The following is a 12,406-nucleotide window of genomic DNA, read 5'->3' as shown; positions in this document are numbered from 1 at the left end:
ATTATTTTAAAAACTATTTTTAAGAATCATTTCCAACTTACATTCACAACTCTAAAATCATTGAACAATCAATTTAAAGTCAATATGAAGAATTTTCTATTTATTGTAACAAAATTCTTATACTAATAATTTAAATTATTGGATAATATATATAAATAAATTAAACCAATGTTAACTGGGATTAATCTAAAAAATAATAGGTATATCCCATAATGTGATCGGTCTAGGGGACCCTTACGCTAATCATTTATTGGTTATATTGATAGGTGAGTGGATGGGCAAAGGAGTAGGTGGTGGACACGTATTCATTCCAAATATGAAGCACCGAGGGGACCATGGGTCCATGACACACCCACCAAATGTCCTCTATTTTCCACCATTCCATCAGCCACATAACGTACATCATTCATTCACGCACCTCCTCCCCCTTCATGTCGGTCTAGGCATGTCAGTGTGAGACATCAGACAGCAGCTTCCAAAGATTTGAATTCCAAGGGTTGGGGGTGACCCGTGAGCCACCCTCTCCACCACATGAAAATCGTGAATCATTCCGTGACACTGTGAATGGATCAGGCTTCTGAGTTTGATCAGATATTTCGTTCTTTTCTTTCTTGGGTTCATTAGGCGAAGTGCAGCGTAATGTGATGATGGGCTTGACTGGACGTGCTGCATTTTCAGACCAAGGAGGCACCCATTATTTGCCACTTGTCGAGCTTTTACACCACACATATAGTCGAATGGAATGTGTACGGATGATACGTGGCACTTCTGTTCTGACACATGTTTTATTTCTATTTAATCGTGTAGGTCCCACTATGGACTTGATGTCTATCAAAAATCGAGATGAATCATACAATGAATCTCGTGTATATGATTTGATCATACTTTATTGATTTATATTATTATTTAATTTATGTTGAAAGTTTCTATCTCTTACGTATGAATTCATACCTATTAAGCGGCCATAGGCAGTTATTTCTTTTTAACTCAAATTTTTATTTTTTAAAGAATTAGAGGAAAAATAGAAAAATTCAATCATATAAAAAAAAAAAACAATTTATGTGTAAAACCATTCATAGAAACTTTCAAAGACCACGAATGTAAAAGCTATGAAATCATAAAATAATATTATTGTGCTTCTCGATATTCTTTAATGTTTAAAGAAAATGCAAATCTCTCTTATAAATAACAAAATAAAGATTATGATATTTTTAAAAATTTTAGGTTAAACACAATAATGACTTAAAGCTTATGCGTATTCTTGAAAATTTATAAGGAAAACCTAATGAAAGTGGAATCAACTTGAAAATTATATTTTTAGTTGGAATCCATTTGAAAACCATATTTTCTTTCTTAGGTATATTTATTGTGATGATGGGCTTGACTAGATGTGCTTCATTTTCAAACCAAGGAGGCACTCATTATTCGCTACTTGTCAAGCTTTTACACCACACATATGGCGTGATGGGAATGTGTAGAATGATATTTCTATTTAATTATCTAGTCCCACTACAAAATTGATATCTATCAAAAAAAAATGAGATCTATCATAAATGTCATTTATATGATTTGATCATAACTTTTATTGATCGTAACCATGAGGGGTGGCAATTATCTCTTTTTAATCCAAGTTTTTATCTTTTTACTTTTTTGTTTTTTTTTTTTGTAGTTATAGATAAAATCGAAAAATTTAATCACATTAAGAGACAACAATTTATGTGTCAAACTATCTATAAAGTCTTGTACAGACTTTGCAAATATAAAACTATGAAGTTTAGACATTATAGAGTTATAATTCACTAAATATAAAAAAGAGTACACTGATTTACTTGAAAAGTGTCACTCCTTAAAATTTACAACCCAAAACTTACACCTTCTCTTAGTCTATGATACGACACACCATAGTGTTCTTTCATGGACTTTTCAACATGTTAAGAGAATGTGAACCTCTCTCACAAACCTAAGAATAAGAATCATAAACTTTTTGAAAGTTTCGAATTAAGCATAAAGAATAATGACTTAAACTTATGCATATGACTTAATAATAAACACATATAAGGGAAAACCTAGTGAAATTATACTAATTTGGAAATCATATTTTACTAAAAAACAATTTAGAAACTTAAGAATCTTAAAAAGATTTCATATTTTAAGTTTAAAAGGATTTGGAAAGATTTTCTTTTTTAAATTCTCAATTTAAAATTATTTTCTAAATTAATTTTATTATTTGGAAAGATTTTTATTTTTCAAATTAATTTTATTTCTAATTTCATAAGTCCACAGTATGCTTTTTACGTCATTATTCTCACCTAATTCAACTATACTTACCTATTTAATTTTGGATTGATTTTGCAACAACCTTAAATCTCCAAAAAAGTATAAATCACAGGAAAGTATATAGAGTCCTAAACTAGGATGGGTGAAACAAAATTGTCAACTTAATCTAAAAAGTTTAATGCACTAACAATATAAATAATAATGATTATGTAAACTCCTTAATACTCTTAAAGAGAGTTTACATATCACTCAATACACTCATCTAAACCAAATCATTTTCTATTAAGTAGGCAATGACCATAATGCATCTATGAATAAACAATTTGAACATATCTATGATATGTACACACCAACCAACCAAATACCAAGGTAAAACAATGTGTGAGATAAAATAATATACTCATAAACTCAACAAATCATGATAAAAGTAAATGGATGCATGTCTATCTATCAATCACTAATGTCAATAAATTGTCTCATTTTTTCTTTTTCTTTTTTTTGTCGGAAAAATGACGAAGAGTAACAAGATAAACCAATAAATGCAAAAATGAGATAGAAAGGTAAAGCAAAAATGAAATCCATAAATAATATAAATGTTCTGGATACAAAAGATAATGAAAAGAAAATACATCTAGATCTAAGCTAAAATACAAAAATAAATTGAGCCAAACCAACATTAGTACATAATCTAACTAATTGAAAAACAAATTGCATGTAACTAATAATCACAATCAAATGAAGACAGTGATGTAAAATTGGAACTACTTTATAAGCGAAGCCACAAAGTTATCAAAGGCATCTGCCCATCCAAATACTAAGTGTGATCATAAAGCTTATTAAAACATACATTCACATGGGTCTCCAAATGACCTATGTAAGCTTCCACTTAATCAAAACAAGCATCGAATTGAAGCCAAAGCTCATAATGAAGTCAAGAACCCATAGAAACCCAAAAGCATTAGTAGAGGACTTAGGGACAAGATGTCGAACAAGAGGAATTGGTTGTCACGTAAATGTTGCATTCTTGAGGTGTAGGCATTGGGGGTTCCTCGCCTTGCTTCATCGCTTGGCCCTACTCCATCACTCAAATCTCCTATTTCTCTTCATCCATAGTTAGAGCAATAATTGGTCCTTGAGTATGGCTCACATGCTTGGACCACAAACTCTTATAAATGAGAACAGACGTATCAGGCACACCCAATTGTTGTTTGATCTCAAAGTTGATGTTAAAGAGATGATCAGGGCAAAAGGAAGGCTCCCCAGATAAGATGGCTCATGACAAGTGGCCATGATATTAAAAATGACTTAGGCAACATTGATATACTGCCTAGAGAGGATGACATGAATAAAGTGAGTAGTCGATCACTGAATTTGAGTCTAGTGGGAGGATGGGTAGAAAATATAAGCGAAATAGGTAACAAGTGTTGGGATTGAGCCTTGGAAAGCATGACATGATGTAATAGATTGAAATTCATTTATAAATTTATTTATTAATTGGTTATTTGAGCATACATGCCCCATATCACTTGTATCATTTATGATTTTGGTGCATTAAGAGTTACATAGAATATCCAAGTTATGGGTTCCTTAGAGAGTGATGGGTTGTCCATAGTTGGTTCATAGATTTGGGCAATCCATTTGAGACCGTAGTACACTACCTCTTAATTAAAGGGACGATTTGTCTTAGCTATCGGGATGGTTTTCCCATAGTGAGTGCACTAGTGCATGTGATTCACATTGGATAGTACCTACAGTGAATCATGAGATAAGATTATTAATTGTCATGATTTACCAAGTTACTATACTACATGGACTCTTGACCTTAAGAAGATATTAAGCATGTGTCAAAGTCAATAAGAAGCTTTGACCTATGGGTGAGACCCTAAAGTGGTCATACGTCCTTATGGATTGTGTCAATATTGATAGAGGCCGATGACAACAAATATTCTCAATAGAGTCACTATGATATCTCATAGATTGAGACAATGTGTCCAATTGGGTGATCCAAAGGACATGATGGTCATAATATTTTCTTTAGTGGAAATTTGACACATGCTCATTAGAGGTAGAGTATGTCAATTGATCACATAATAAGTGGGATCTGTAATTCAAGGATTGAAGAGGTAATATTGATAGGTGATAGCACTGCCTTATTAGATTACAGACATCAGTTCATGGAGAGTTTACATATAGTGGATAGTATGTCACAAACCCAAGCTTTATCTTATTTATTTACATAAGATACTAGAATATAGTTGATTCTCCTTAATGAAATGTTGAATCAACATCAAAATTGAATTTTGAGAGAGCTAGTACTTTAATGGGTCTTAGTGGTCCCCACTTTAAGCTTATATACCATGATAACATAATTTATAAAAGTTGGATTGACTCTTATTTCATTATTGCGCATAAGGGTGTTTTGGTAATTACACAAGGTTGCATAGAGGATAGTGAACAAGTTCTCTAGATTGGGCTAATTGATTAATTAGATGAGCTTATGTGGTTAATTAATCAATTAAGATCTGTTTTGGGCTAAATTAAGTGACTCAAGCCTTGGTGGGCTCAAGTCATTTAAGCCCAATAAGAGAACCTTATAAATACCTCTTTTTTTAGGGTTAGGGTTTCCATGATTTTGTTTTCCATCTCCAAAGAAAGAGTGAGAAATGAGAGTCAAGAGATTCTTCCTTCTGGAAGGCCCACACTTTGGAGTGTTAAAACAGTGGTTCAAGTCATCGGGTGGAAGATCTTGGGTATACGAAATTTCCATATTCATTGTTCTCCATCTTCACCAAGCAAAATTGATTTTGGGACATCCAAGTCCAAGGAAAATTCTCTAATGGCTTTTCTCTTGATCCTAAACTATTAAAAATTTGTTTTTTTTTCTTCCATTACATAGGATCTAGAGGCCTAAGGTAGTTTTGCATGCATTTATATGATCCAAGGTAAGGGAATGGAGAAATTTAGGGTTCCCAACCGTAAGGACATAAAGTAGTTTGGCATTATGTGGAAAACCACCCACAAAGTCTCCCAAAGACTTTGTGGATGTAAAAACCATGAGGTTAAAGACTGTAGAGTTATAATCCACTACATTTAAAGAAAAGGTACACAAATTTATTTTGTGGTTGCTACTCTCGAGACTTACACCCCAACACCTATACCCAAAACTCACGTCCATGACACAAGACTACCATGTGCTTTTGTAGACTCCTTAACACCTTGGAAGGATGTGAATTTCTCTTATGAACGCAAGAATAAGACTCACAACTTTTGGAGAGTTTTGGATTAAGTGCACAAAATAATGACTTAAAGATTAGGTGCATGAGTTCTTGGAAGAACTCTCCCAATTATCATATATAAGAGAAAACTTAGTGGACTTGAAATCAATTTGGAAATCATAGTTTACAAAAAAAATAAAAATAAAAATAATAATAATAATAATACTTTAAAAACTTAAGCATTTTGGAAAGATTTAGAAAGATTTTGTATTTTAACTTTAAAAAGATTTGAAAAAAAATTTCCTTTTAAAATTCTTTTCCAAATGTTTTAAAAGATTTGGAAAGATTCTCTTTTTGGAATTCTCAAAATATTTTTCTTTTCAAATTAATTTTATTATTTGGAAAAAAATATTTTTAAATTAATTTTATTCGTAATTTCCAGAAGTCCATTGCATGCCTTTTATGTCCTTTTTCTCACTTAATACAATTATACTAACCTATTTAATCATGGATTAATTGAGCAACAAACCTTGAATCTTTAAATGAGTGTAAATAACATATATGTATATAAAGTCCTAAACCAAATTAAAAAAATAAAAAATAAAATTGTAAACTTAATCTAAATAGCTTAATGCACTAACATATCTTAGTAGGTTTTATACTATGATCTTATTTATTTGTGCTCAATCTTATTTTGTTATACTTTAATTTCATTTATTAGTAACTTCATCAAACAACATAAATTTCGTCATATATTTTCAAGTATCGAAATTAGAAAATTCCTAAAAGTTTTTAATTATTTATCATTTTCTATTAATAAAAGTTTAAAGTCATTCTCTCTACACTTACAATTGAACAGCAGTTTAGTAGTATTCTTGTTTTATTATATAAACATTTGTTATACAAATTTTTAGAATAACAAAGAGATCTTCATTTGGAATATGTTTTGTCTCTTTTAAATGCAATAATATTATTTTCCTTTATTTGATTCAAACATGTTTGGAATAAGAATAAGATTTTAGATTTTCTATTTTTTTTCCACTCAATATTCTATTTTAAAGTTTCATTAAATATAACATATTTTTTTTTTACCATAAACTAAAAAATACTTCAATAAAAAGACTATGTTATTTTTAAGTTAAGTCATTTTTAAAATTAAAAGTTGATTTCACGAAGTCATTGGAGCACATGTAATATCTTTTAAACTTTAGTTTTTTTTTTTTCCCTTTTAAAGAAGGAAGTGGATACTAGTATTATCTAAATTTTGTTAAACATAAAACAATTATTTATATAAGTGAAAGTTAACTTATTTATATATTAGATTAGATTGATAATTTTATTCTATGTATAACATTGAATATAGTATATTGTTCTTTTGAGGGTCTTATTGATTAAAAACAAGCTTTTAATCTTGAGTTTTTTTATTCTTTTTATTTTATTCTTAACATTGAAGAGAGTCTCTTTCCGTTTTACTCTTTTCATTCCTTCAGCCTAAAATAAACTCAAGGAAAATAACATTAATTCGAGTTAAGTTGGATAATTTGAGTTTTTTTATACTATATTGTTTGTGTCATGGGATATTTAGACTCCATTAATGTATCAACTAACAAAGCTAAATGCATCAAGTTGAGCTAGAGCATTCAAATATCCACATGATGTTCAAATGTCCTATGATGCTTAAATGTCTTTTTAGGATTCAAATGTCCCTATTATCCTACCTTTGTGGCCATTCAAAGGCAAAACCTTCCACTTATGTATTTTTAGTTTCTTTTCACACTTTTTAAAGCTTTTTTAAATAATTTTAATTTTAGAAAGTATCTCTAAAAAGTTATCCTAGGATTTTGGTATTAATATGAAATTTTCTAAATTGAAAAATACACACAAGAAAATAGTCATTCTATGTACCCTATTTCTTTATCTTTCAAAGCTTTCAAGAGCAATTTTGAAAGAAATTTTGACAAAAAGTAAGGATGTAATGATCCACTAGCCTCAACACAGGGTTGAGGTGTCCATTAAAAAGGACGAAGCATTGTGTCGAGGCCGTAAAGAGTTTTGAAGGTACTAACTAGTACTATACCTCTAGGTGGATTAGGTAAAACTATGTGTAACTTCTTTCATAGTTAGTAAATTTAATTGGAATCATTACATCTATAGGTTTTTAACATCTATAGAGATTTTGGGAAACTTTGTAGGTGAATTTTTTAATGTACATTTAGTGTTCTCGTGTATACAATCAAATCATTAAAACATTAAAAATGGGATAAATTAAAATTTTGGATTATATTGCTTCAACATAATATTCACCACTCTCTAGGTAGCTTCATAAATAAAAAATGAACTCATATAACTTATAAAAAAAAAAATCTATATTATTTTAATTTTTATATTAAACTCATAATTAAATATGAAACCTTTTAATGACATTATCTAAATAGGAAAAAACATTCTTATTTAATCTACTTGGTTTAGATGTATTGATAATTAAATCAATTGAATCAACAATTTGATTCAATTTATTGAACAACAACTAATCATTTTGTTAAGAAATAAATAGACGAGATAATCTATGTAGAATCCTAAAAGTTAGTACAAACCTAAAATTCCCCTTTAAATTCCATGAAGATGATAATAGTTTGATCCTAAGAAATATATACATAACCAAGAAAAAAGTGAATAGTTATATAAAAAAAAAACATAAGTATCTTGGAACATTGACACCAACAACAAGATACAACCCCGCATATTAGAATATAGAAGAGAAAAAGGTTGTGAAACTCTTATTCAAGCAAAATAAAAGGTAGATGGTGGCTTTTTACCATTTGATAAGACTTACAAACTCATGTCAAGTGTTCTAGAGTCTAACTACAAGTGCTTAGAACTTTATTTACTACTTTACATGTAAGATCACATCTCATAAAGTTACCTTATTAGAAAATTGTAACTTAAAAGACATCTAAGGAACCTTAAGCAACAAGCTTGTTCTTTAATTAGTTTCATCACGAAAATCTTCACATTCTTAGCCATGTGTCAAAGAGGTCAACTTATATAAACCTTCTTCAAGGCTGCCTTGACGAAGAGCTTTCTTCGAAGTTTGATCCTTCATAACAAAACCATTAGCAAATAATTCCACAATAACTCCATTGGCTTATTCACACTTACCAAATTAGTTGTTGGTGGAAAATAAGTTAATACTTTGAATGAGTACATTGAATGGGTGAATAAATTTAAGCCTTTCCAAAGACTTAAAAGCCTCAAGAAGCAAACACATGTTGGCTTCTTGAAGTTTAATAATATTTTTCCCCTCTTTAGAAGTCTAAATAAAGAGATACTCTAATTCTCTTTCAAAGATTAAGTTCTTGAATTCTAGCATTGAAGTCATCAAAACCTTCATTTCTTTCTTCCGTTGTGATAGAGTTAGACACAACTTAGTTCGCAGGGAGTAGCTGCAAGGTATTGTTGCTGCCACTCAAAAACCTTTTTATCTTGGGAGACAAAAACCTTGCAATTCTTAAAGTAATAGTGAAGAAGACAAATCTGTTTTAAGGAAATTATGACTTAACAAGACTCGGTTTTGTTCCTTCTTCTCTTCTCTGTTTATTTTTTTTTATTTTTTTTTTATTTTTTGGATGGATTAACCAAAAGTGCTTACAGTTGTAAGTTGTGAAACATGTAAAACATTGCACATTGTTTAGATCTAGAGTTAGGTGTTAAGTAACTTCAATGTCCATGTACCAACTCTCATATCTAATAATGGCTAAAGTAGCAATTATTATGATAAGTTGAATATTCATCGATGGTTGATAATATTGATCAACATGATGATAAATATTATTTACAATATGATCATATTTACCACATACTCGACATAGTGGTTTCCACCATTATTACCACAAAAATTATTGAAATTTTCAAAGGAATTTTTACACCACGTCCAAAGTTTCCATTATTGTTTAATTAACAAACTTACCAAATTATTGTTGATTTTGATTGTCTTCTTCTCTTTGAATCTTAAATTAATCGAACGTTTTATTATTTTCATTGTTTCCTTGAGATTGCATCACTACAATATTCGCATGGAGCAAATTTGCTTCCTTTGTTGAGTGTTGTTGCTCTGACAATTCTTATGAGTCAATTACATATTGTGAATTTCTTCAAGGCATAATGGTCCATGCCTTGAAGCAATCAAAATAAAAAATGAATTGTATTCTATTCTCAATCTTCAAGACTTAATATTTACTTTGATCCTAACAAGATTTTTTTACGATGGACTTGATTTTGAGTTGATATTCATTATAGTCAAGTAACAATTTGTTATGTCTCCGATTAGGAGTGAAGTCGCATAAGACAAGCCTTTTTGAGAAGTCTCTAACACATTCCAAACTTTTGAAGTTTTGTAACCAATTATCTATGTTATCACTCCTTTAGTCGAAGATGAATAGTTCAATACATCATCAATTGATTTTGATTATACCTTAAGCTAGTATATATACATATGAAAGAAGTGAGCAATTAGTTTATGGACCGTTGGTAGCAAACTGCATTACATTTATTAATTTCGTAAATATCACATCACGACTCACTCCTAACAGAGTCCCTGATTCCATCCGATCCTGGCGATCTTTTTCGAATCATTTAGTTTTCTGTACGAGTGCGGAGGAGGTGGGAAGACGCGCTGAGAAGAGAAAGCAAGAGGGCAAAATAGAAAGCGAAGCAAGGGACATGGGCCCCACTTTCCAATTAAAGTGGAGCTTTGTAGCCTGCAATCTGCATCCACACTTCGCACACGCGCTTCGCCCTTTAGCTTTTTTGAACGTTAAAAGTTGAGAGAGCCTTCTGACCAATCACCAATATCACTAAAAATTATTATAAAATTGAAAAGGCTTCCAAGACCTTCGTGGTTATCGCATTGGTGAGCGTGCCTGCTTTTAACGGCTCGGCTTCCTCATGGCTCACCACATCCTCTCTTTAGCTGAGCCTAAAGATGCTTCGGCCATGGCCCCCACTGTTTCATGTCCTGTCTTGCCCTCCCTCTCCGTCTGTGCCCCACCAGACTTTCATGTATTTCGTATCAATATTTAGTTCTTACGGATGCTGTCTCGGGCCCTGTCGGATCCGTCCTTAGGTGACACAAGAAATAATAAAAATTTAATAAATAAATTTAATTATACATGCGTTGAATTTAATATACACGTCAAGTCATTTTTAAAATTTAATTTATTTAATTATTTAATTTTAATTATAATGTTTTTATAATATATAGAGTAAATTGAAATTTAAAACTGCATCGTAGTGGATTAAAAAACAAAAGGAGAAGGAAAAAAAAAAAAAAAGGTTATTACTTTAGCCTTTAAAGTCAAAACTAAGATGTCAATATTGAGATGGAGTACACATGCGTGGACCTACGCAGTTGGTGGTGACGTGCCTCCACTAGGCACGGTCCACCAAAAAATTGTTAAATATTAATAAAAAAAAAAAAGGGCAAAAAATGAAAAGAGGGATGGTAGTAGATAAAGGTCCACGTGTGCAGCAGTGATGGGTAGGGGGTGGGGGAGATAAGTTAGTTATTCCGGTTGCCTCCGCTCCAACCAAGCAAGTCTAAAAAGGGGCATCAAGTGGAAGCCATGTCCGCCCAAACCAACTCTCCTGATGTTGACCATCTCCACTCTCCTCAAAAACGTGAATGTTTAGATTGTGGGCCCTGATCCGACGGCTACTAATTGAATACTCCCCTATCTGCTGCCGGCTACTCCTACATATTAATTGGTCTTTCTATCGAGTCTTGGGCCAAACTAGCCCTCAAAAATAAATAAATAAATAAAAATCAATTCTACTCACTTTTTTTGCTGGGGCGTAATTTTATTTATTTATTTATTTTTATTTACGTAGAATAAAAATTCTTTATATTTAAATTTCTAATATTAAAAATAATAAAAAATTATTATTTTATTATCAATAAGATAAAATAAATAAAAATCACAAAAATAGCATACCAAAATGTAAAGTCAGGAATGAAAAAATTCAAAAATAAAACCACATTTATCAAATATGGTTTCAACTTAAAAAATAAAAATAAAATGGGATGAGTTTCTTTGAAACTAAAATGACTACTTCAAATGTTAATTTATGAACATATTTAGAATTATTTTATAAGCCTTGAATTTAGTGTTAAGGGTAAAATACTAAAATCATAAATTAGAATAAAAAATAAATTTAATAAAGGTAGAAAAATGTCTTATTGAAAACCCAAGACATAAATTAGATTCCTTAATTTTAGGGTATAAAAATCTGATTGGAAAATGTAGAATTGAAGTTTTTGAATCTTAGGATTTGGAAATCAATTTTTTTAAAGTAAAATTTTGATATTTAGATTAATATTTTAAATTCGTTAAATAATTTTAAATATATTGATAATTATTTTAAATATCTCGTTCTAAATCTAGGGTTTATTTATTTAATATTTTAGATAAAATAAAATAAAAAATTTATAAACATAAATTTATTTATTGGCCGATATAGAAAATTTTGGAATATTCACATGAATAGATTCAAATGATAAAATTAAAAAATAAGTAGAGGAAAAAAAACCATAGATTTTAAATAAACAAGTAAATAGGAAAGAAGGATTATAAGAAAAGTGTGACACATTTGACTTTAAAAAATAAAAAGAAAGGAAAAAGATTTTGTCGTGGATGACTACTTCAAATATTAATTTATGAACATATTTAGAATTATTTTATAAGGCTTGAATTTAGTGTTAAGGGTAAAATCATAAATTAGAATAAAAAATAAATTTAATAAAGGTATAAAATTTTCGTATTAAAAACCCAAGACATAAATTAGATTCCCTAATTTTAGGTTATAAAAATCTAAAAGGAAAATGTAGAATTAAAGTTTTTGAATCTTAGGATTTGAAA

The sequence above is a fragment of the Vitis riparia genome, chromosome 8 (genome assembly GCF_004353265.1).
Source record: "Vitis riparia cultivar Riparia Gloire de Montpellier isolate 1030 chromosome 8, EGFV_Vit.rip_1.0, whole genome shotgun sequence".
In the NCBI taxonomy this organism is placed as follows: Eukaryota; Viridiplantae; Streptophyta; class Magnoliopsida; order Vitales; family Vitaceae; genus Vitis; species Vitis riparia.
The sequence above is the reverse complement of the archived record's forward strand: the minus strand, read 5'-3'. Positions refer to the sequence as shown.